Source organism: Protopterus annectens, chromosome 9.part0 (genome assembly GCF_019279795.1).
Source record: "Protopterus annectens isolate FY-2018-M chromosome 9.part0, PAN1.0, whole genome shotgun sequence".
Lineage (NCBI taxonomy): Eukaryota > Metazoa > Chordata > Ceratodontiformes > Protopteridae > Protopterus > Protopterus annectens.
Genome location: NC_056743.1, coordinates 1698541803 through 1698569571, shown reverse-complemented (window position 1 = coordinate 1698569571; position 27769 = coordinate 1698541803).

Here is a 27769-nt window from a genome sequence, read left to right as displayed (position 1 = left end):
ATTGTGTTAATGTTAACACCAATGAACATGCAGGTTACCCTTTAGGGGAATCATCTGTGAGGAGAAGCGAGAGGTTGGTAGAAAAGCAGAGGAATCACTCATACCAGAACCCCCAATATTTCAGGGGAGGGGGGTAGATACCCAGGGAAGAATCGGAATTACAGTCAGACCTAGTCCCATTGCCTTTATCCCTTGAGGAGAATGCTCATACTGTGAACATGCTAGGAATGAACATTGCTTATGACGAGAGAGTGTGCAAAAAGGACAATTTTATTATTTTTAACTTTACAGACATGATTATTAATTATGTTCATTTTAAATTGTTTACTAAAGGATTTCATTTTGTACCCTCCCGACCCGGATCTTTGGTGAACACGTTGATTGACCTCAAAATGTTTATTAGACAACTTAATCTACAAATTTTTTTCAAGGGGCAAGAGTTGAATAGACCTGAGTTGAGTAGGAAAAGCCTGTTTAACCCACCTATCAACCAGTCATTAACATTTTCTGAGGAACTGGTAGAAAGGGAAGTTAGGCAACTGGAGGTTAAAGGCAGGTCAAGTATGAATCTTTCAGATGATGAAATGTCTTTACTTAAACAACTGAGAGAAGAAAAATGTAGAGTGATGAAGCCAGATAAGGGGGGTGGGGTTGTTTTGATGTACACAGTTGATTATGATACATACATGTAAAACATTTTACAGGATCCAAAGCATTACTCCGTTGTTTCTCGCAATGAGATTAACATTGCTCACTCTAAAATTAACTACTACTTATTGGATCACCTACTTCAGAGTAGGATTAATGAGAAATTCTATAACTACCTGCATGTAGAGAAGCCTAGGATACCCTGTATAGTTGGGATTCCCAAAACCCACAAAGGGATTGATAACATGAAATTCAGACCCATCATAGTGGGAGCTAGAAGTGTTACTGAACCTTTAGCTATTTATGTTGATTTGAAACTAAAGAAGTTCATTAACTCTGTGTCACATATTACTAAGGATTTGTGAGATTTTTTGAGAAGAATAACTAGGGATAAATTTGGCTTAGAGATTTTTTTAGTCACTATTGATGTGGTTGAATTATTTCCAAGCATCCCGCACGAGGTGGGACTGGAATGGTTTTGGGGCATCTTATTTATAGAATCTGGTTTAGATGGAAACACTATCAGTTTGATTCTGGATTTCATGGATACCATTCTTAGGAATAATTTTATTCATTTTAATGGGGAGTTTTACCAGCAAAGGAAAGGTGTTGCTATGGGGGCATCCTGTGCCACCCTATATGCAATCTGTGTGTTATATTACTGGGAACAGAGGTTTGCCCTTAACACTGACTGGCAGGGTTATATTACATGTTATACCCAATATTTGGATGACATCTGTTTATTATGGGATGGCCCTAGGGATAAATTTGACGAATTCATGCTACACTTTAATCACTCAACGGACTTTTTAGCTTTTACACATACGGTTAGTGATTTTAGTATTAACTATTTGGATATTACACTTTAGAAAGACATGATAAATAATTGTTTTCAGTCTAAACTGTACAGGAAGTTTTCATACTCAAATTCATACTTGCATTTTGAGAGAGGACATCCTTACTATCAAAAGAAAGGTATAGTGAAGGATCAAATAATCAGGGCCTCCAGAATGACTAGCGTGAATTCAGAATTCCTAGTGGAGGTTATGACTCTAACTTCACTATTTCTTGAAAGAGGATACCCTAAACAAATGATTGACCATCTAGCTAATGAGATAATTATGAATAGGGATAAAAATGTTTTCCTCTGTTAGGTACTGGTATTAACGGGGTCGAAAGATTAAATGGTGTGGAGCACAAGGACAGGGGCTTTCATCCACACCTTTTCCACTACATCAATACAGGTGGAGGACACTATAAAAATATTGGCCTATTTTAATGGTCAGTGAGGACACTAGTTTGTATCTCCTGAACCACCCTACCTTCGTTAGAAGGAGGGATACTAATTTAAAGGAACTTTTTGAAAAGAAGGATTTTATTACACAGACAAGTGGGGGATTCAGTTGTGGTACCCACAAATGTGGAGCTTGTCAACAATGTGGTTTTATTCTTGACAAGAGTGAGATATTTATTCCATCAAGGGGGCTTAGGATCAATGCTTCTAGGTATTACAGCTGTGGAACTAAAGGGGTGGTATATATTGGGATTTGTTAAATCTGCCAGAGTTTTTACATCGGTAAAACTGAGAGACCATTAAGGAGAAGGGTGTACGAGCATTTATATGAGGTACCCAAAGGAAAGGAATCCAATGTTTTTTTTAGGCATTCCTTGTTCTGTAAGGTAATGAAAATAAAGTTTTTCGTGTTGGAACAGGTTTTAGTTGACCCCCGAGGTGGGAGCTGGGAGTCCAGGTTGGAATACAGGGAATTGTTCTGGCAGTTAAAGTTGGATGCAGGCAGAACTCCTGGACTCAATGATTGTATTAGTATAAACAGTGTACTAAAACTCAGGGCTGCTAAATTATAATTTAAGCACTGGTTTTGTTTACATTAATGTGTTGCTGCTATGAAGTTTTAAATTATTGTTTTGTTTTACTTGAATGATTTTATTGCATTTATAGAGGTTAAGAATGATTAACAACTGTATATGTTTGTCCTTGCATACTTATTTTTAGCATTATTTTTTTACATTTATATTTATAATATTTTATGCTAATTATGTGTAATTCATGAATGAGATCACAACATTTTATGAGACGGCAAAATTTCCCTATATTTTCCTATGTAATTTAGAGGGTTACACAGGGTTAATGGACTATTTCATTTTAATTGCTTATTTGAATTTATTTGTGGATTTCATTGGTTGTAATCAACTATTTAATGAAAGTAATGGATTTGATTCTTTGTTCTGAGGAAGCCTAGTATTGTACTAGGTGAAAGCGCACTTAACTGGATTTTTGGGTCTTTTACTGTGTACCTGCTTTTTATTGCATTTTACTGGATTAATTAAACGTACATCGAATTTACTGTCCTGCTTGCCTTACTTTGACATCTAACTCCTCTACTGCACACTGCAGTGTTTAGGATAAACCATTTTTTTTCATCTTACCTTTAGGCATCTATTATAAGATCACCAGTAATTGAAGAGCCCACATTCTGCCTCTCAGTAGTCATCTTGGGATTAGTGCTTCTGTTTTCTCCTGGTGAGAGAAGGAGTACAGTTACATTATTTCCTGGAGACTGCTGATTACCAGAAAGCTTAATAACTGCTTTATAGGTGACAGCTTGGAATTTGTGCTTATATTGTGATCCTGGTGAGAGTAGGAGCAGAGTGCATTAATTCCTGACTCTTTCTGGTTGGAGAGTGAGTGTCTGTGCTTAACATACCTAATTGGTCTGGTTGCTATTTGAGGCATCTACCAGATAAAGGCTACAAGCCTGCAGACCCATGCATCATCTGGGGCGAGACTGTGGATCACCAAACAGGCCGTGGCCTGCTTGTCTTGGGATTGGTGCTAACATTTTGCTTCTGGTGAGAGAAAAAGCAAAGGAGTACTGTATCTCAACAGAGTGAAGCTGTGCTGAGACCAGCATTAGTAGCAGCCAGGCAATAGCCATTCATGTGACTCCCCTCTTTTCATCATTCTTGACAAGCTAAGTAAGTACTGTTTGATTTCTTCCTAACTTTAGAATATCTGCCTAAATACTTCATCCTTAAATTTTCAGGGTCTAAATATTAGTTTCCCCTCAAGTGTTTGGCAGTGCTCTGTACAGACTTAGACACATTAAGCAACATTTTTCCTGTAAAAGGAATATATAAGGAAACAGCTCCAGTACTTCATAATAATGACCATCCCTCCTGGCATGTCTAAAGGTCAGCTCCCTGTGCTTTCTCCTATTAACCTGTTGAACTTGGGCATTCTGAGGCAGTGTAGCAACTGCCTCATGCACACAGACAACCCTCTCATCTTACTTCCCAACACTCAGACTTGTGAGAGATGCATTTGTATATCCAAATTGGAAGCCATGCACTCTCAAGCCAATACCAGAATAGCTGGTCAAGAGGAGGTCAACACCTGCTCCACACTACAGCAGCATGTAGCCATTCAGAACACCCACCATCACAGCTCTCACATAAAAACACAAACCACACACCCACATTTATGGAGACTCTCAATAGAAATCTACCCAAACAGCAGAGAGCTCCAAGGCAGAAACACGCTCGACCGCCACAACACAGCACAAACCACAAGACACATAGCTCACCTACACAGTGTGCCCCTCAACCTAAGGTAAAACAGCTTGCCCAATGCGCTAATCATAGGTGCTGCGATAGTGAGGCACACTGATCTTCCATTCACTAGGATTAATTAAGGAGAAGGTAACAGTCAGCTGTCTATCAGGTGCCAGAATCTGACACATAACACATGCACTGAGGTCACTCCACAACAAGTCACTGTCCATATGGGTGTGAATGACCTGAGATGCACCTCCCTGGACTACATGCAAAAAGACATGGAGGAGCTCTCGAATTATGTGGCCCAGGTAGGTATGAACCTAGCCCTGAGCAGTATCCTACCGTCACCCAGAATGATACCAAAGTACAATCAGAAAATGATTGACTTCAGCTATTGGCTACTTCTCTCTTGTCATTCTAAGGGAATCCTGTATCTGTCTGCTTGGAATGACATGATTGACAGACCTCGATGCTTTACCAGAGATGGCCTGCATCTGTCACCCCTAGGTTTCCGGATACTGGCTAAGGCTCTTGCCACCCCTATAGTGCCTTTTTTAGGTAATGTTCCAAAGACCAATTTGCCATCATAACAGCTATAAATAAATGCAATATGAGGGTCATGCTGCTCAGTGCTAGAAGTCTAAATCTCAAGATGCACTTCCTTGAAGCACTCCTCAAAATGGAGAACATCGACATTTGTGCTGTAATGTAGACCTGGTTTAAAGCAGCAGAAAGCACCCCTGCGCTACCAGGCTATAACGCATTCCACACCTTTCGGCCCCAGAACATGGACTGAAGCACCAAAGGCAGAGGTGTCTCCATATTCACAAAGGATATGCACATCTCCAGGCTAGTAGCACAGCATAATGCATCTGAGATAATTCAGGTACAACTAACATTGGGTAAGACGGCAATTCAGGTCATAGCCTACTATAGGTCCCCAACCATGTTCCAAGACTCTCACTCCACATTCCTAAGCACCCTGGAAACTATTAGGGTCCAACCCAACACACTCATACTAGGTGACTTCAACTACCCCTCCATCAACTGGGAAAACTACTCATGCACCAATATACAGCCCAATGCTTCCTGAAATTCATCAATTCCAATGCCTTGGACCAGCTCTTTCTTACCCCCACTACAGGAAGCAACATCCTTGACCTGCTTATTACTAACATGGGCAACCATTGCTCTCCATCAATAGTCAATTCCTCCCTGGTTAAATATGACCACAAACTAATCACCATGGAAATTCACATCTCACCAACACCTCCTGCAAAAGAAACCACCATGAGAAACTTCTCCAAAGCTGACTTTTGGGTCCTAAAACAGAGGTAGATAACTTCACGGCACCCATGTCAATGGAAAATAGATGCATGACCGCCGAATTATACACCAATACACTGCACGAACACATACATAAACGCATGGAACTAGCCATACCCAACAGAACCAAGACACTCTCCTCCAAAAAAAGGAAGCCAATATGGTGATCTCCTGCCATTAATAAACTCTACAACAGAAGGAAGAAACTGTTGCAGAAAAAGGTGAAGTCTCAAGACTGGAAAAACTCCCTTATTACCCTTAATAAAAAGTTGAGATCCCTCATCAAACCTTTGAAGCCAGCTATGAAGGCAGAATTTCAGCAGACACTAAAAACAACCACAGAGCCTTCTATAGTTATATCAAGAATCTCCATGGCAATACCCAGGTTTGCTCTGAGTTATTGCACAATGGTACCTCATGTACTGAGCCAACAGATATTGCCAACATACTGGCCGACAGATTCAGTGGCAACTTTACCCCCCCCAAAGGATCAATCACAATACCGGAGGAATGCCAGGCACCCAGCATTACTGCAGCACAGGTTAAAGCTGCATTGTCCAAGGCCAAGAATACAGCTTCCATGGGATCCGATAATATCCCTGGATGTGTTCTACATGAACTACATCTGTGTGCCCTGTTCAGTCACAGCCTCACCTCATGCTTTGTCCTTACTGAATGGCGCACTGCTACAGTCATCCCTCTTCCATAAAGGGAGAGCAACTACAGACCCTGGGAATTATCGCCCCATTAGCCTGACGAGTCTGATATATAAGTGCATAGAGTGCATCATCATGGGCCTAATTAACAAGGATATGGAATCTCCAAATTCTAGATCCCATGCAATTTGGTTTTGTGAAAGGTAGATCATGCCTGCTCAACCTGATTGACTTCTTTGTGTCAGTCACCAGAGCTGTGGATGAAGGCAAGGCAGTTCATACTGTCTACCTCAATTTGGCCAAGGCCATTGATACCATTCCCCACTCAGGAATTACTGATAAATTCACCAAACTAGGCATCAACCCCTATATCACTATGTGGGTTGCAAACTGGCTCACAGATAGAACCCACAGTGTGAAAGTAGTGGACTCCAAGTCAGACTGCCAACCAGCCACGAGTGGAGTCCCACAGGGATCGGTCCTGGGTCCTCTCGTGTTTGGCATCTACTTCTCAGAAGTCCAGGCCAACACGGTGGGATTCTGTCTGACCAAGTTCACAGATGACTGCAAGCTGGGAGCCATTAACTCCCCAAGTGATGTAGACATCCTACAGACATCCTACAGAAAGGCCTCACTGAGACCAGTGACTGGTGTCAAAACCATGGCCTTAAGCTTAATGCCAAAAAATTCTTCATCATCCCCTTTAGGAAAACTCAGTTCCCACTAATTACCATATCGATGGGATTCCACTGAACACTGAAGGCATTATAAGAGATTTGGGGACACAGGCTGACAGCAACCTCTCCTTCGACCACCACATTGCCACTATGGTCAGAAAGTCCTTCTGTGTGGCACATCTCATTACCAAGGGTTTTGCATCCCGGAAGAAAGAGGTCATCATCTCTCTCTCTACTCTTCCCTCATTAGGCCAATCATCGAGTATAATGCCCCATTTGTAATGTACCTCACTAGACACATGCAACAGCTGGAAAGGCCATAAAAATACCTCACGAAGAGGATCCTAGGCCTTACATGTCCTACATGGACAGACTCAAAAACTCCAGTTATTCTCTGTCTCATATCATCTACTAAGAGGCGATCTCTGCTTGACTTACAAAGCCATGTCTGATCCAGCTCTGTCAGAAATGCTACATCTAAAGAAATCCCAATCCCTCCACACCACATGCTCCAGAGACCTCATTACCACAATCAACAGAACATGCTGGAGGGACAAGTTCATAACCCAGAGACTGCCCATGCTCTGGAATAGACTTCCCATACATGTCAGAGAAATCTTGATGAGTGGATGGGAAATAGGAAATTCATCTCAGGGCTCACTGCAGTGGATCTACTTGATAGAGGCACTAGGAACTAACTTCAGGCAGCACGATGCCAGGGCACTTTCATGGGCTTGACTTTTAAAGGCTCCAGGGCCATTAGCCTGGTACACAACTATGAACCTATAATGTCACATGAGCAGGATAGTAACAAAAGGATTTGCCATGCAGAAATGGAACTGTCCAGTCACATGAGCTCCAGGTTGGTATGGAGACATTCATCCGACACCAATAACAATTTCTTGTCACATGAACTCTAGGATCGTATGGAATGATTCATAATACACAAGTAACACTGTCCTGAAACATGTACTTCAGGATGGTAGACTGAAGTGCGCTATGCAGAAAAAATACTGCAGAATCACAGATCTGTAGAATGGCATAGAAAGACCACAACATTTGCTTATTGGTCACTGACATACCTAAGTGCAACAACATCCTGACTGACAGAGAATCCCCGAGCCTAGTCTGGGTGGTAAAGAAATTAAACAGCAGTTTTCCCTGCACCTGGGAAGTGGGAGTGGGGGGACATAGTATAAGAAAACACATCTACGTGATAGCTGGTGGATTGTCATTTTTGTTGTATGAAAAACATGACAAAACAAAACCTGTGTATCTATTGGAAGTATAGTACATGTCTGTTTTTGCACACCACATTAGTAAAGCAGCTGGTTTACGTGAGGAAACCCTAATACACTTACTTTAAATTGAAAACAGTGGCTTTATTTTGATTGCAGAAATTTAAGTAAGTCTTAGAAAAGTGTACTTGTTAGCCAGTGATTTAAAAAGTTCTCCCCAATAATGAATTTTAATGTGACATAGCATTTCACGTGTAATTTCTAGCTTTGAACATCCTTGAATTTGGCAAAAAAAAAACATGTGTTATGTTTATGACATACAACAGCTTGTGGGTATACAGCAGTCAAAGTGCTCTACTTGGAGAAGGAAGCTTACACTGAAAAACACTTTTGTTTTCTTTTTTTCCCTGTAGGATCATGTCAGCTGTGAGTTAGTATTTCAAATATTAATGGTAAAATAGCTATTAAAGTAAAGGTAGAAAGATCAGAAAAGAAAAGTACACCATGTTTTCTTAAATGTGCTTTAAAATCAGAATGTCATATTACAGTAACTCCAATTACAGATTCCCTTGTGTTAAAGCTTTGTTATTCACGCAGTCCAAGCTGGGCTATAGATTCTTTTTCTCAAGTTACGTTGAGAAACCAAATGCTTATTTGTGTTTTATTCCTGTCTGTTTCCAAACTGTGCATATATTTGACCAAAATATAGTCCTGAATCTATAAACCGGAACAGTTATCATTTGCAGGCAAGGGCATAGCAGGCTTATGGCATGTATACCACCAAGCTCACATTTTAACATTTATTTATTTAGTTAGTTTGTCCACTGAGATATGTTAGAATTAAAAAAAAATAAACCATGGGCATAACTATCATAATTTATTAGTGCGCATTTTGTTAAATGAACTTTTGCTTTCTGAATACCAAGTTTGCTAATTTCTTTTCTTTTTTGCTTAAAGACATTACAAGTACATTACCCTGAAATATGCACTGTCACATTGTCAGAACATGAGGTCTATACCTGTTGGAGAGACAGGGCTATAGTACAGTTCCAGAAATACTGTCTTTAGGCATTTATTGCCACACTTCTGCCTGCAGGATTCCAAATGGAAAACAAGTGAAGTTGTTTTTCATAAATATACCAGGAAACTCCTGACTCAGATAACTGAAGCACATTATTTTCCACCATTTGTGTATATTGCCTGTTTTTTTAATTACCTGAACTGCAACAATTCAACAAGTATCTTCCTCCATATGTGTGATTTTACATGAAGCCAGATAAATGAGCACCTGAGATGCTTTCCCTTCCCATTGCCTTCATACTGAGGTGCTACTGTAGTTAATACCCCTATCCTTTTCCAGTATTACTGCCTTTCTGTCATCTAATGGACTCCGTTTAGGCACATGGCCAGGCATACATCCATATAGGCAGGTGTAAGGATTTCTACATTAATCAATTCGATTTGTACTCCAATTATATGAAATCAGTTTTATTTATTTATTCATGTACTTATTACATACTTATTTACTTGTTTATTTTTTAACCAGGGTACTTCAGCTGAGAAGATCCATTTCCAGTGGAGATCTGGGAGGTCACTCTCCAAAGCTTCAATACAGTAAAATACATTGCAAATTCATTATGTGACAACACAATACAAGACATTACAACACACGCAATACCATGTGGTATCCTCTGGCATAATGCATCAGCGAACAGCAGTACAATTAAATGAATACTAAATATAGTAATTCGATCCAACCCACTCGTATACAGTGTGAAGACAGCTAAGATAGATACTGTTAATCTGGATACTGTAGTAGTGTAAATATGAATGATGGAAAAAAAGAAATATATAAATAGAGGGTTGACATTAGGAAGTGGGAACAAATAAGGGTTGAAATATGTGTTGTGGAAGTAACAACAAGGAATAGAACAAACAGTGGAAGAAAGATATATAATGAGAAAGGCAACACAGGATAAGGAATTTACAGACTGGTGTTCACCGGAAGAAGAGTATAACTTTATGTTATTCCCAAAAGAGCAAGCCAAGTTGATGAGAAGTGTATTTTGATTGCCTTTTTCAGTTGTACTGTCCCAGATAATTCTGTCTGATTAAATGGGGGTTTATTCCAATCTTTGCAAGCGAAGGCAATGCACATGGAATCATCTTGTTTATGTTTTTAGAACTGGAATCTGTATGGTTTATCAGGACATGGTCTCAGATTATGATGAATATGTCTTTAGGTAATGGCATGTGATAAAGAGAGGCAGTTATTTGTATATAAAAGTCTGTAACCGTGGATAGCATACAGTATTAAGGCAATGAACAGTTAATGTATTGATTCAAGTAGTCTCAAGTTTCATTCTGTCAGCCTGCATTTGCTTATTTTGTTACTCTGAGGAAGTAACTTAGCCATACAGTATTCCTGTGTTGCCCAAGAAAATGGCTGGATTAGCCAGTTAACAAATTAAAGAAACAGGAAGCAGTACAGATGAAATATAATAGTTGATTTTAGGCCCGTTCAGTTGACTTGAGGACAAGCAGGTGTCTGTTTTGCAATAATAAGTACCTGCAAAATATGCTGTTTGCTTATTTCAACTTCTGTTTTGGGGGTAGTGAGGAGGCATGTTGGGCAGAGATGGGATAGAAAAAAAGCTAATTGTTTAATATATTTTGATAGAAATGCAATAACTGTGTAGAGGCAGCTAAGACTGGCTTATTTAAGTAATTGTACTGATACATGCAAGTCAAATCTGAGCTGATTGTCACTGATATTACCAAGTAGCTTAATAGTTATGAGTGACTTATTAGATTTGTACAATGATGACAGAAAGAAAGTTGAGAGTGAATTTAGTTTTAGATGAGCATTCAGGAGAAACTAGATGAGATTTGAGTTGGTTACGTATGGGGAGAAAAAGCGCTGACTTTATCCTATTAGGAATAAGAAGTAGTCTTTGATATACAAGCCATTTCATAGACAGAATGGAGCCATTCTTATAGATTAGCTTCAGTAGCCTTAATTAAGTTGTTAACTAATTTGCATACTGTTCAAGCTAATTGACTAGGGGGATAGAGTCCTGACTGTGACCCAGGTGGCTTTAGTTAACTAGTGGTCCATGTACTTGACATGGGTTGAAAAAGAGCAATGAGGCCTGGACTCTTCTTGGGAGAGTGACGGGGGAAGTGTGTCTCCATGCACAATGTCAATGGGTATACAACAAAAGGAAAACAGTTATGACAAAATCAGGAAGGGTAATTCCCATAAAGATAAAATCTCTATCATCAAAGTAAATTGGCAACTAAGAGGGCTAATTAGGTCAAGAAAAATCACCTTTGAGGTTAAGATATCCTCTCAGGTGAAAGGTAACCATAAGGCCTTCTACAGCTATATCAAAAACTTTAAGGGAAGCACACAGCAATTTGCTGAACTGATGGTTAATGGTGTCACATTCACAGAGCTTGGTGATATTGCAAACCTGTTAGCAGACAAATTCAGTTCTAACTGTACCCGCCTTTCACCGCCCAACCATCCCCCCAGTAATACCTTCAAATGTAATCCCTCCAACTATAACTAGGGAACATGTACTGGATGAACTCACTAAAGCCAACAACATGGCCTCAATGAGCCCTGATAACATACCAGGATGCCTGCCGAATAGTTTAAAATAGGACTTATCAGGACCCTTGGAGTCATTATTTAGTTTTAAAAAAGGCTTTGTGCCACATATTGGAGGACTGTGACATTCATCCCCATTCATAAGGGATGACCTCCAACAGATCCTGAAAACTACAAACCCATTAGTCTGACTAGACCTTACTTGCAAAGCCATGGATAGACTTATCATGGAAGTTATCACCAAGGATGTAGGAGACCTCCAATCACTGGATCTAACTCAATTTGGCTTTGATAAATGAAGGTCATGCTTAATGAATCTGGGGGACTTCTTTAAAAAGGTCACTTAGCAATGGATGATGGAAAAACTGTACATATGACCTACCTAGATCTGGCTAAGGCATTTAATACAATACACTACTTGGGCATTGCCAACAAACTTACAGAACTAGGTATAAACCCCTTTATAACATGCTGGATAGCCAGCTGGCTCACTGATAGGACCCAGTAGGTTAGAATTGGTGAGACTACCTCCAGAAAGAGGCTGGTCATCAGTGGAATCCCCAAGGGGTCTGTGCTGGGCCCACTCCTCTTTGACATCTACTTTTCAGATATCAAAGCCAATGTCAAAGGCATCTGGCTAATCAGGTTTGCAGATGATTGCAAACTGGGAACAGTCATCTAATCCCCTCAAGATAAGAACACCCTTCATGAAGGTCTAATACAGACAAATGACTGATATCAAAGTCATGGCTTAAAGCTCAGTACCAAGAACTGCATTATAGTACATTTTGGAAAGTCTGCCACCACGTAACTACATCATCAATAAAACATCCTTAAAAGTGGATTCACTTATCAGGAATCTGGAAACTCATGTAGATACTAACATAGCCTTCAACCAACTTGTGTCCAAGGTAGTAAGAAAGTCCTTCATATTGCTCAACTTATAAGCAAGGGCGTGGCATGTCCAGAGAGGTCATCATACCACTGTGTTCATACCTCATCAGGCCCATCATGGAGTATAATGCCCCCTTTGGTATGTACCTGATCAGACGCATGCAGTAACTGGAACATCCACAAAGGCTCCTTACAAAAAGAATACAGGGAATAAGCACAATTTCCTAAGCTGATCATCTCAAAGCTCTGTCTTTTTACTCAGTAACATACAGACTTCTGAGAGGTGATCTTGCCTGGCATGCAAGGAATTCCTTGACCTGTTTTGATGATCTTTTGCACATCTGCAAAACAAAGAGCATCCGAACTACTAGATTAAAACTCCTACATTTTGCTTGCAACATAAATAGGACATGTTGAAGAGACAGATATATTTGTCAGAATATTTCCATTCTCTGGAATAGGCTCCCCATCTATATGAAGCAAAGTTCCTCCCTGGTTCTGTTTAATTGCAACTTGGACCATTAGCTGGCTAATCAGAAATTCACCCCAGTCTGGCTCCTCTATCTCTGATGGACAGAGACAGTCAGAAAATTACCCCCTATAAATGAAATATAAAATACATTTGTGGAGACCTGGGCACACAAGTTAAGAACAACCTTACCTTTGACCACCATGTCTCCACAGTGGTTAGAAGGGCATTCTATATTGCTCATCTCATAATTAAGGGCATTGCCTCCAGAAAAAAAAGAAGTTATAACCTCCCTATAATCTTCCCTCATCAGGCCAATAACTGAGTACACTGTCCCTTTTGTTATGTACCTTTCCAAGCACCTGCAGCAATTGGAGAGACCACAAAGATTCCTCACAAGGAAAATTCAAGGTGTTCAGGATCTGTCCTATGAGGATCATCTGAAATCACTGTCACTTTATTCTGTTTCATATAGACTGCTCGGAGGTGATCTCTGCCTTGCATCTAAGGCAATGTTTGACCCTACTTTACTGGAAATGCTGCATATCCATAAGTCAAATGGTGCAAAGGTTACTCGTTCTAATGGCCTTAACCTGGTATGCAACATTAATAGAACATGATGGATGGACAGATTTATCTCCCAGAGGTTACCACACATTTGAAACAGTCTCCGTCATCATGTCAAGCAGAGCACCTCACTGGCCCACTTCAAATGCAATCTGGGTGACTGGATGGGTAACCCTAAGTTCACCCCAGGGGTTCTACCTGTATCCCTCTTGGACAGGGGTGTTAGGTGCTGATTGTGGTAATAATGGTAAAACTTGTCTAGGCTTGTAAGGACACTAGGGTTATTAGCCTAGTAACCTCCTATGATCCTGTTGTCACATTTAGGTTGCATTGCTAGGCTTTTAAAGGCCCTTGTGGTCATTAGCCTAATATACACCTATGAACCTATTATTTGTGGATGGTAATACTTAGACAATGTGTTTGATCTATGTACTTAAATATATAGGTATGTTTTTGGGGTAGTAGTGTAAAGAACTGGAAACCTAGAGTGTTAGGAACAACGTATGATGTAAACAGCAGTACTGCACATTGGAAACCTAGAGTGTTAGGGACAATGTATGATGTAAACAACAGTGCTGCACATTACATTAGCCATGGCAGACGGCATTCTGCTTAGCAACACTGACAGCTGCATTTACCAGTGCCTAAACTGAAGTAGATGCACTGTGATGTACTACATTGGATTCAACATCTGAATGGGAATCCATGTGTAGTGGGCTGCACATCATGGTACTGATGAGCAGGAGGAGGCGTGGAGATTCCTGGTTGCCATAGAAATACTCCAGAGCACAGGCAGCACTATCAGGATATGTAGCCTTATCTATACCAAGGATAGCTGATGTGGTAACAGAGCAGTGATTATAGACATGAATGTTTCTCCAAATACCATCATATTGGGAGACTTCAACTACCCAAACATAGACTGGGAACATACTCAAGAAACTAGTCACCACTCCCACAAGAGGAGATAATATACTACCCCTGATCATCACAAACATGGGGACAAAAAATCCACACAGGAAGTACCTCCCCCATTGAAACTCCCAGATATGCTCAGAGTTAGTCCAAATGACACAAAATACACTGAACCCACATAAGGCTTAATCTTAGCCTTACTACAGGATCGTGCCAAAGAAAGAGTGCGGCAGCACGGCAACAGTGGTCCCACTCCACAAAGGCGGTGTGCTTCTACGGACCCCCCCCCATAAGCCCCAGCATAAGCAAGCCTGGCCTGGTCTGCAAAAGGATACCAGCTTAAATGTAAACCCATATGTAATTGATACTCCAGCGGACACAAGCATCCTTCAGAGGAGCCTCATCAAAATGGAAAAATGTATAGTCATACCCTTTTGAAAAAACAAGGTACCCACAAATTACACATTGCCAAAGTGGTTAGGAAGACCTTTATATTGCCCACCTTATCATGAAAGATTCACATCTAGAGATCAAGAGAATCATTCTGCCTCCTCTCTTCTCTTATCAGGCCCATGATTGAGCACAGCCCCCCATTTGGGTATCTTTACCGACACCTGCAGCAGTTGGAAAGCTGCCCAGCTGAAGAAACTGGCGTACAGGTCCAATCTGGAATTAGTGGACATGCTCCACCTCAGAAAATCCAAATCATCACTCACTGACTCTCTTCAAAGAAATCTGATGAGGGATGGGGGAGATTGTAGGTTTACCCCCAGGTCATCTCTGTGTCACTACTAGAGGCAGAAGTAAGAAAAACCCTAAATAATGGCAATGGGCATCTCATCCTGGAGGTAGTAGACACCACACACACACTTATAAATGCCCTAGGGCAGATAGCCTAGTACGTACCTATGAACCTATGAACAGTTGTTGGTGTGCTTTGTGTGAATGCTATGTCTGCTGTCAGGAGGGGTCCATTGTCTCTGTGCACTGAATAAGAGTGGGAGGATTTACAGCCCTTTTAAGAGACTGTGCACAATGTTTATGAAACTGGTGCAAAGATATTCCTAGGGAGAGGCACTAAAACCCCTTCATCACAACCTTTTCATTGTATTCATAAATGGACATCAGCCAATGAATGTCCACTTTACTCTTACAGTGTATTATGTAATACTACATATGATCCAGTAAGTTAAAATGTTCAGCATCCTAGATCTCAGATCTGGTTACCTCCAGAAGTATACTCTATACATACAGCAAGATAATTACTACATTTTTTCATACGTATAGGTCTAAGAAGGTATACATACCTTTATTTGTGTTTGGCTGTAAATTCCACAGGAGGACTGTTACAGGACACCATTAAGCAGGTATCTGATATTATACAGGCTATGAAAAATATGATGACATTACTGTATGTGGCTCATCAGTGACTCAAAATGACAAGAGAATAAGAAAGGCATCCTAAAGACTTAAATATATTGGGCTACTTTTAAAGATGAATGCAGATTTAGCAAGCACCACTTAGAGTTTTACAAATTCATATTTCCAAAAAAATTGTGACTTTAAAGAATATACTACTACCTAAGAAATCAACTGTTGTTTAGAGCCTTCTAGTTATGTTGGATACTTCAAAGGCATTTCATGAATCACTATTCCATCTACAAAATTCATCAAAGTGATAATCTTTGGGTTTAGACTGGGAATTATGAAAAAGCTGTACATATGTGAAAAGCCAGTTCAGTTTCTCATCAGTCTCGGCTTGCTGAAGATGCAGTTACAACAGGTTTGGACAGTATTTTAAGAGAAGATAACAAGTGATACTTTAATTCCATTGCATAGTATAGCACATCTCAAATGCGGAAAGACTAGTCCCAATGATAAAAGGAAGAATTAGCCAGAATAAGGAGAAGCTGTCAGTATTTCCAGTTATATAGCTACAAGTTCTTTTCAGTCGGAGATATTTAAGATACCTGCAGTAAGATACAACAAACACAGATCCAAGCCACCTTAGATAATTGAGAGGTGGTCATTGAGACTATACCTGGGATACATTAACACCTACGCTAAGTGTACACTGTTCTCTGAGAACAGACTGCACACACGTAACTCACACCTTCTTTCTCCTAATTTTAGTTTTCCTGCTTTTCTTTTTTTTTTTTTTTGCAGCCATAAATATTGAGGGAATTCATAAATATTACCACAAAGTGTAGACTAAAGGTGAACTTAGTGTAATCTTTCTGAGTGACTAGAAAGCGCAAAACATGGGGTTGGGAGGGTGGCCTAATGGTTCTGGTGTTTGTTTGCCTTGGAAATACAAAGTGCAGGGTTTGAGTCTCACAAGGGATAATTGGCTAGGCTTAAAAATGTCTCAAAAGGGTAGTTAGCCTAGTACTAACCTATGTGGAAGGACTGCTCTTGAATACCGATTGTGCACATTTAGTCCACACGTAGTGTATCCATTCTGGCCATATGATGTTTGTTGTTCGTTTTGTACTTAAATGAAATAAACATATAGTAAATTTTATGTTGCAGAATCTAATACAGTGTGACAGAATAAACACGTTATGTAAAACAGTTGGACTGCATCAGTTTAACTACACATAATTCAGTTCGCAATGTTCTCAAGCTCACCAGTTAAAAGAAAAGTAAATATATGTATGCTCCTTTTCCCTGAGGTAGCATATTTAGACTGATGAACCCCCACTCTGGTGGCTTAGTGGTTATATTGCTACATGAAAAAACATTTGTTACTGAATGCTTTCCTGGCTTATACCATGGTGGAATATCAAGGCAGTATCAGTATTATAGTCATCACCATTAAATTGGAGGGTCTATATTAAAAGACCGAAGAGGTGTTTCAGCAAACACCTCTTGGTCGACACGTAATGAGCGAATGCACTAAAGCGCGAATGCTCAAAACAGAGATTTATTTCCCTGGGAAAGAAATCACTTGGCCATCCCCATGTGTTCACCCCTTTCCTTATTGTAGTGCATGCAATCTCGGAGTTGGTATATTTAGTTAGGGGGTATGTGGGTGGCACAGCTCCCCATGTTCGGGGTGTGGGAGGCGAAGCCCCCCACGTTATTATGTTTGAAAGTGTGAATGTTTGTGTGTGTATTTGTGCTAGCGGTTTCTTTCCCAGGGAAAGAAACTGCTGTTTTAAGCATTCGCACTTTAGTGCATTCACTCATTACCTGTTGACTAAAACGAAACACCTCTTCGGCCTTTTAATATAGATCCAATTGGACATGATATATTAAGAGATAGAAAGCCAAAGCAGACCCTTCTTAAAGTGCTGTTGTTTTGGAGTTACAAATACATATTATGGGTCTGCTGTACCTTTCTAACATGTATATTAGGAACCTTAAATTTACTTGTGTTTTCATTACAGAATTATGATATCTAAGTGATGGAGATATGCTGGGACTTGCACTAAATATTGTTTTATATTGAATCTTCTTTAACTGGTATTTCTCTCATTCTGGGCAGTTTTTTTTTGTAACTCTTAAATAATTATGTATTTCTGTTTGGAAACCATGCAGCATTGTATATACACACAAAGTCCAAACAGCCACTTGTGTAAATGAGATGCTGGAGCAACAAATAATTAGAATTATACACACAGCACCATCCAACGTAACAGCCAACAGCAACAAAAAGTCAGACCACTGGTGAAATATCCAAAAGCAGGTTTAATAGTAAAATAACTGGTAAAAACAGTGAATATGGTTAGTGCTTTCGTGGTCTCAAACACCACTTCTTCAGACCTTCATAAAAAATATTTACTCTAACACACCCTCTTTTAAACCAATTCATACAGTCATGAACCTATAAGCAAGCTTACTCAATTAAACCCAGCTTCCAACTGTTTAACCCTTGCCTGTTCAACGCTTTAAATTGCATTTGCTCAAGCAACTACATATATACACATGCTCCATAATCTTATCTGCCCCTTAAAATTATTCCTAAAAATAGAAACATTCCTATAAATACTATTATAATATTATAGCATTCAACATAGCTTAAAACATTCATTGTTACATAAAAAACATTTATGAAAACTTAACTATAAAAATCCATACTATTTATTTGAACAGACTTCTATTCTTTAAAATGGGTTGTATTGGAATAATATCATTCAACCCTTTTCCCCCGGTCTGCCCTTAATCTGATTATCCAACGTGTCTCCGAAGTCTCAGTGGTGTTTCTAATATCCCCACCTCTTTCATTTTCATGAACTTGTTCTTTCACTGTAAACTCAAAAGCATGGGTTTGATTTGTAGCTAAGACATGTTTTGCCAGTGCATTAGTTTCAGTGCCCTTCCTTATATGTTGTACATGCTCAAGTATACGATACCTTACTTTTCTATTTGTCTTACCTACATAAAAGGATGGGCATCCCTTGCACCTGGCCAAATAAACAATGTTTTCACTATTACAGTCTGCTAGTACATGAAACACATATCGTTATCCTGAATCTGGATGTATAAAAACATTATTTTCCAATATATACTGGCATTGATTACAATTCTTACATGGGTACGTGTCCTCACTCCTATCCCTCCTTTGTCCTTGTGTCTTGCCCTCAGATGAATAACAAAGCATCTGCTTCAAAGATCTTTTATTCTTAAACTGGAAACTAGGTTTATCACCTACTATATTTCTTATTTCTTCATCCTGAGTAAGGATGGGCCAGAACTTTCTCACTGTTTCTGTTACCACCCCCACATTACTACAGTAATGTATAGGTACCCGTATTTTATTGGTTAGGGGCATCTTAATCTTAACATCATTCCTATTTCTATTAGTTGAAAAGTACGGCTTGCCCCTGTCCAAACTTTGGACCTTCATATCCTTAAAAGTGTCAGCTACCTTGTTGCTAGCATAGCCCCTTTCCCTCAATTTATTATCCAGGGTTAGTAGCTTTTCTCTAAACCTGTCCTCATCTGTTGTTAACCTTGAGGTCCTAAGGGCCTGTCCTTACACTATATTATCAAAGATATACCCTGGGTGCCTGCTTTTTCTATGCAAAAGAGTATTTCTATGACATTCCTTCCTATATATACTTGTCTGGAATTTCCCTGCATCATCTCTCATCAAGAAAATCAATTCTAGAATTTGAGTGTTGCATATCAAATTTTAAAAATTATGTACTTGTGTTCACTGCTTGGATAAACCTTTCCAGCTCTGCCTCTTCCCCCTTCCATAACAGAAAGAGGTCATCCACAAACCTCCTGTAAAATATTACCGATTTCCACTCAGTTATTTTAACAGATTGTTCATTCTCCCATAAGACCATTATTAAATTTGCATAACTGTTGGCACTAGACGTGCCCATGGCCACCCCTTCCCTCTGCAAGTATATTTGGTGGTTAAACAACATAACATTATTACATAATATTATGTCCATCAACATACATAGCAAATCTATTTGAACATGAGTACAAGTGCCATCCTGAATAAGATATTCCCTTAACATCTCCAGACCTTCTTCATTAGGAGTGGAGGTAAATAGGCAGTGAACATCCATTGTTACCATAAGGAATGGAATTTCTGTTAAATCTATCTCTTCTAGAAACTCACAAGTCCTGCAGAAACTGCTTAGAATCCTTTAAAATGTTCTCATTTTTGTCCACTATGGGTCTAAGTGTTTTTTCTACATAAATAGACAATGGCTCAGTAATCCAGTTTCTCCCTGATATTATAGGTCATAAAGAGGGCCTAACAGGATCTGTGTGGATCTTAGGTATTCCTCTAAAAACTGGTATAAGGGGGTTAGGCAGCTGAAAACAATCATACAGTTGTTTATCTATAACACCTTCTAAATGACTGTCATATAACATTGTTTCCACATTTGTTATTAACTGGTGCAGTTCCTTCCTATTTATCAACTTATATACATTCTCTTCATCTAACATATTCTGCATGGTTGAATTATAGCAGTTGGTGTCCATTACTACCACTGGCCCTCCCTTATCTGCTGACTTTATAGTTACTGATTCATCTTGTTTTAACTTTCTCAGTGCCTCTGATTCTTGTTTACTAATATTGTGCTTCTTATTATGAATACTTTCTAGTTTCAGTTTATCAAAAACATAATTTTCACACAGCTTTATAAACATTTCAACTAATGGCTAAGACATGTTTTGCCAATGCATTAGTTTCAGTGCCCTTCCTTATGTGTTGTACATGTCTGACTTTTTGTTACTGTTGGCTGTTACACTGGATGGTGCTGTGTGTATAGTCATGCAGCATTGTATGTATATTCATTTCTGTATATATTTTGCTTTTACAAATTTCCTTGACACTATGATTAAAGTGTTACAGTGAAAAAGTCCAACTGTGACCGTGAAATTTTACAACGCCGTGTCAGTGGCTCCTTAAGTAGCACATTTGGCTTTAATGCTGGAAGATCATGGGTTCTCTTCCCACCCCAGCTAATTATATTTATTTTCCCATTACTTAAGTACAGCATTAGGGACTGTTGTACTCCTGAGTATGCTGCCCTTCTGATGACACTTAAAAGATCCTGTTGCATTTATGAAAAAAAGTAGTGGTATTTACATAGTGTGCTGTCCAAATGTCTTCTTGTGATCTGCCATGAACAGAGGCCACCAGCCTAGTGCGACTAGCTTGATCAACAAAGGATAACTCAATAAATAATGTCATATGCTAGATGTGGTCATTTTTTTGTGCACATCTTTTCTCAATTACATATAGTTTTGAATATATATATATATATATATATATATATATATATATATATATATATATATATATATATGATACAAGTTTTCATACCTGATGAGTTTGTAAGAAAACTGCAACCAGCCCATCCTTTAATTCATCAGTGAGGCAAGGCTTCTTGCAGAAAGAGAACACTGCTTAACAGACAATAAATGGAAGTGTGAAGTATTTACTTAAAGTAGTTGAAGCAAATCTGTGTATTACCTACAGAAGCGTATGTGTATCTAGAGATATAGAAAGAACAACAGCATGGTATTGTAAACAAAAAGCAAATGTCTATATTCTGTGGCAAGTACCCATCTTATAATATGTGGTTCACTAAATACTGAAAGAATATCAGTGCAAATACAGTCTAAAATTGTTTCAGTCCTTTTATATCTTTTTCTGATGTTGGGTTTTCTGTACAATGACATGTTGGTAATTTGAAGCACATTCATACAATTACCTGCTGCTTCTGTAAATTATAATATTAATTGCTACCATAACTTGAATACTGCTGTTTAGCTTGACATGTGGCAATTTTGCACAAATACAAACAAATTAAGAGTAGAACCTGAAATAACTAAGAGCATTTGCATAAATAAACATCTTCCCCCTACCTCCACTATGTCACGCGCCCTTAGAGAAAAGGAAGCATTTGGTCTTGCTAGAAAGCCAAGTATTTCCTTTACACCTAAGGCTGTAAACTTGGAAGTAAAATATTAATGCCTCAGAGGTATTAGGGACACAACCCCCACATGAGGGGTTATAGAGCCTTGCCCCTCATCTCCCACAGAAACAAGAGGACAGTCTGTTGTTAGTAACTGATGTTATTGCATATACTTGCTTCATGGTAGGGATTTATGGATCTGTTGCCTTAGTATTTAACCTCCCCCCACCTATACCACTAGTGCATATACAGGTGTATTTCTGTAATCAAGTGCAGTGTTGTTAAAGCTTTGCAGTTATAAAGAAATTATTGTTAAATTAAATGATTCTGCACAGTTACGCAATGCAAGAAGATTCTAGATGCAGATCATGAAACTGATTTCTGATATTAAACTTCTGCATTGTGAGCATTATGAACAAAATAAATAAATAATTAAATAAATGCATTCCTTGAATGTGAATAAGGAATGTGGTACACAGCCGGTATGGCTGTCTCTGCCAGTCCATAGATTACAGCTGCAGCGGCTAGGCTTTTCAGCCATATTGCACTACAGCAAAGTGCTGCTGCAGCCGTTTGGTTTCTGCAATGTAGCTCGCAGGGAAATGTCCTGCGAGCTACACGCCGGAACCCAAAAAAAAATCGTCATTCACCCATTAATTAATTTCAGATTACTAGAAATAATACCTTTCATGCTCTGGAACTGGGAAAAGATGAGCTCATTAAGCACTTTTCTGACATAAGTACGGTGCTGAAAGGGCTTTTATTAAGCACTGCTAAGTGTTGTTAAGCCCTGGAGTCAGACTACTTTAGCAACAGTCAGTGCCAACCACAACAACCCAGTGACAGAAGCTAAAACAAGTATAAAATATGTTAGATACCCTTTAGATCAAAATGGTCCACTGAAAATTCCAAGACCATTCTGATCTTACTGATCTTAGAATCCCCCTTCCTTCAAGAATTACATAAGTTGTTTTCCACATCTCCTACTTCAGTAATTAGTCTAAAGTTTATTGCTCTTTCGTTATCATGTCATTGAGTATTTCATAGGGTGACCATTTGAAATGTTGGTACCTGCTAGACTGAGTCCCAAAACATGGAGACCGAATGGCAGAAAGACTTACATATACTATGTCTAAGATGCCATTTCTCAGAATATTCCCGTTACTCCAAGGTATGGTGATCTCTGAGCTGGTATATATAAGTTTGGGAGGGTGTGGGACTTGCCCCTTATGCAAAAAGAAATTTTAAAGTGAATAGTGATTTTCGAGATTCACTCTTCTCTGGGTTTAATGCCTTTTCTTTTTTTTTGGCTTTTCATCACTTGGCATTTCAAGTGCCACTGCCAACATATCCATATTGAGTCTTAATACTTTTATCATTGACCTTTGTGCTGTATTTGCACTAAAATGCAAAGAGTTTTTACCAGACAGGGACTTTCTATATTTTTTTTATTAACTATAATATAATCTTCTCTATATATTAATAAATCCCCCAAAATGTATATGTAAAGTGGCAACAAGCAAGAAGTCTCTGCCAGTCAGATTACAGATGTAAGTTCAGGAATTTATACATAGAGCTGCATGCATGTATACATTCAATGAAAGAATGCAGTTTGTAAAGATTTAGGTGTTTTATATATACACGTAGTGTAAGTACTCATTTTTTAAAAGGTTTAAGTACTTACTTATATGCAAGTAATGTATAAAAATACTTTATAAAGGTTAAGGTATTTGCATAGTTATATGCATTGCAAGCACATTAATAAAGGAATAGGCATTTACCTATATACCTGAGGTGAAAAATCCACTTTGTTAAACCTTAGCTATATATATATATATATATATATATATATATATATGTGTGTGTGTGTGTGTGTGTGTGTGTGTGTGTGTGTGTATGTAGATTGATAGGTAGCTATATATTTTATATATATATATATATATATATATATATATATATATATATATATATATATTTTATATATATATATATATATATATATATATATATATATGTGTGTGTGTGTGTGTGTGTGTGTGTGTGTGTGTGTATCTATATATGTGTATGTAAATATATATATATATATATATATATATATATATATATATATATATATATATATATATATATATATGTATATATATATATATATCTATATACATATATATACATATATATATATATATATATATATATATATATAAAACCCAGCCACTGGGGATGCACAAGCCAGTGCATTTTTTGTGCCGGTCCCAAGCCCAGATAAATGGGGAAGGTTGCGTCAGGAAGGGCATCTGGCATAAAATTTTGCCAAATCATTCATGCGGACAACAGTACAGATAAACATACCAGATCGGTCGTGGCCCGGGTTAACAACGACCGCCACCAATACTGTTGGCCAACAGGGTGCTGGCAGAAATTGGGCTGCTGTTGGCAGAAGGAGGAGAAGAGGGGGAAGGCATGCCCGAAGGCAGGTAAAGGCTAGGACTGTGGTAGTGAGGGTCAGAACTTTGAATGTTGGCAGTATGACTGGTATAGGGAGAGAGCTAAATGATATGATGGACAGAAGGAAGGTTGGTATATTGTGTGTGCAAGAGACCAGATGGAAGGGGAGCAAGGCTAGGTGTATCGCAGGTGGGTTCAAATTGTTTTATCATGGTGTGGATGGGAGGAGAAATGGCATAGGGGTTATCCTGAAGGAACAGTATGCTAAGAGTGTTTTGGAGGTGGAAAGAATGTTGGATAGAGTGATGTTTATGAAGCTGGAAATTGATGGTGTAATGATGAATGTTGTTAGTGCATATGTTCCACAAGTTGGGTGTATGATGGATGAGAAAAAAACATTTTGGAGTGAGTTGGATGAAGTGGTGATGACTGTATCCAAGGGAGAGAGAGTGGTGATTGGAGCAGATTTAAATGGGCATGTTGGTGAAGGGAACAGAGGGGATGAGGAAGTGATGAGTAGGTATGGTGTTAAGCAAAGGAATGCAGAAGGTCAGATGGTAGTGGATTTTGTGAAAAGGATGGACATGGCTGTGGTGAATATGTATTTTAACAAGAGGGAGGAGCATAGGGTGAAATACAAGAGTAGAGGTTGATGCACACGGGTGTATTATATCTTATGTAGAAGGGTCAGTCTGAAGGAGATTGGAGATTGTAAAATGGTGGCTGGGGAAAGTGTAGTTAGGCAACATAGGATGGTGGTTTTTAGGATGACATTGGTGATTAAGAAGAGGAGGAGGAGTGTGAGGGCAGCACCAGGATCAAATGGTAGAAATTGAAAAAGGGTAATTGTGAGGTTGAGTTCAGGGAAGAGTTAAGACAGGCACCGGGTGGCAGTGAAGAGTTACCGAATAGTTGGGTAACTACAGCAGAGCTAGTAAGGGAGATGGCTAGAAAGGTGCTTGGTGTGACATCTGGAAAGAGGAAGGAGGACAAGGAGACCTGGTGGTGGAACGAGGAAGTACAGGAGAGTATACAGAGAAAGAGGTTGGCGAAGAAGAAGTGGGATTGTCAGACAGATGAAGAAAGTAGACAGGAGTATAAGGAGATGAGGTGCATGGCAAAGAGAGAGGTGGTGAAGGCTAAGGATAAGGCATATGAAAAGTTGTATGAAAGGTGGGACACTAAGGAGGGAGAAAAGGACCTGTACCGATTGGCTAGACAGAGGGACCGAGCTAGGAAAGATGTGCAGCAGGTAAAGGTGATAAAGGATAATGAGGGAAACATACTTACAAGCGAGGAGAGTGTGTTGAGGAGATGGAAAGAGTACTTTGAGGGGTTGATGAATGAAGAGAATGAGAGGGAGAGAAGGTTGGATGATGTGCTGATAGTGAATCATGAAGTGCAGTGGATTAGCAAGGATGAAGTAAGGATAGCTATGAAGATGATGAAGAATGAAAAGGCTGTTGGTCCAGATGACATACCTGTGGAAGCATGAAGGTTTTTGGTGAAATGGCAGTGGAATTTTTAACTAGATTGTTTAATGAAATCTTGGAAAGTGAGAGGATGCCTGAGGAATGGAGAAAAAGTGTTTTGGTACCAAATTTTAAGAATAAGGGTGATGTGCAGAGCTGTAGTAACTACAGAGGGATTAAATTGATCAGTCACAGCATGAAATTATGAGAAAGAGTAGTGGAATCTAGGTTAAGAAGGGAGGTGATGATTAGTGATCAGCAGTATGGTTTCATGCCAGGAAAGAGCACTACAGATGCAATGTTTGCTCTGAGAGATGGACAAGTACAGAAAAGGTCAGAAGGAGTTGCATTGTTTCTTTGTGGACTAAGAGAAAGCCTATGCCAGGATGCCTGGAGAGGAATTGTGGTACTGTATGAGGAAGTCGGAAGTGTCACAGAAGTATGTAAGAGTGGTACAGGATATGTACAAGGGTAGTGTGACAGCGGTGAGGTCTGCGGTGGGAGTGATGGATGCATTTAAGGTGGAGGAGGGATTACATCAAGGATTAGCTCTGAACCCTTTCTTATTTGCAATGGTGATGGACAGGTTGACAGATGAGATCAGACAGGAGTCCCCGTGGACTATGATGTTTGCAGATGACATTGTGATTTGTAGTGAGAGTAGGGAACAGGCGGAGGAGACCCTGGAGAAGTGGAGATAAGCTCTAGGGAGAAGAGGAATGAAGGTCAGCAGAACTAAGACAGAATAAATTTGTGCAAATGAGATGGAGGATAGAGGAATGGTGAGGATGCAGGGAGTAGAGGTGGTGAAGGTGGATGAGTTTAAATACTCGGGATCAACAGTTCAGAGTAATGGTGAGTGTGGAAGAGAGGTGAAAAAGAGAGTACAGGCAGGATGGAAGGGGTGGAGAAGAGTGCCAGGAGTGATTTGTGACAGACGAGTACCAGTAAGAGTGAAAGGGAAAGTCTATAAGAGGTTAGTTAGACCAGCTATGTTATATGGGTTAGAGACAGTGGCATTCACTAAAAGGCAGGAGTCAGAGGTGGATGTGGCAGAGTTAAAAATGTTAAGATTTGCACTGGGTGTGATGAGGGTGGACAGGATTAAGAATAAGTATATTAGTGGGTAAACCCAGGTTGGAAGGTTTGAAGACAAAGCCAGAGAGGCAAGATTATGTTGGTTTGGACATGTGCTGAGGAGGGATGCAGAGTATATTGGGAAAAATATGGTAAGGATGAAGCTGCCAGGTAACAGGAAAAGAGGAAGGCCTAAGATAAGGTTTATGGATGTGGTGAGAGAGGACATGCAGGGGACAGGAAGAAGTGGAAACAGATGATCCGGTGTGGCGACCCCTAACGGGAGCAGCTGAAAGAAGAAGAAGATATATATATTTATATATATATATATATATATATATATATATATATATATATATATATATATATATATATATATATATATACATATACATACATATATGCACACTGTAAGAACACACTTTGCAAACACTTAGATATTTAATTTAAGCACAAACATTGTGAAGGCTCACAGGAAAAACAAGGCAATTGAGTCTTCCCAGCAGTCACCCTCATGCCATAGCCCCTTGTAAAAAGGGCAAATCTGATTAGTTGCAGAGTTAATTTAAGGCTATTCATCCAATCACCCAGGTTTATACTGCAGGCTGCCCACATAACTAATGCATGCTGAGGAAGCACATAAAAGCAATCTTCCTAAACAACAAAGATCACCTAGACCACCTTTTTTCAAGGCTATGCCTCAGTAAACCCAAAGAAACCCAAAGAAACTCACGGAAAATAGCACCTAACACCACACATACTGTCACTTTCAGTGGAGCCCCAAACACTAAGCCCA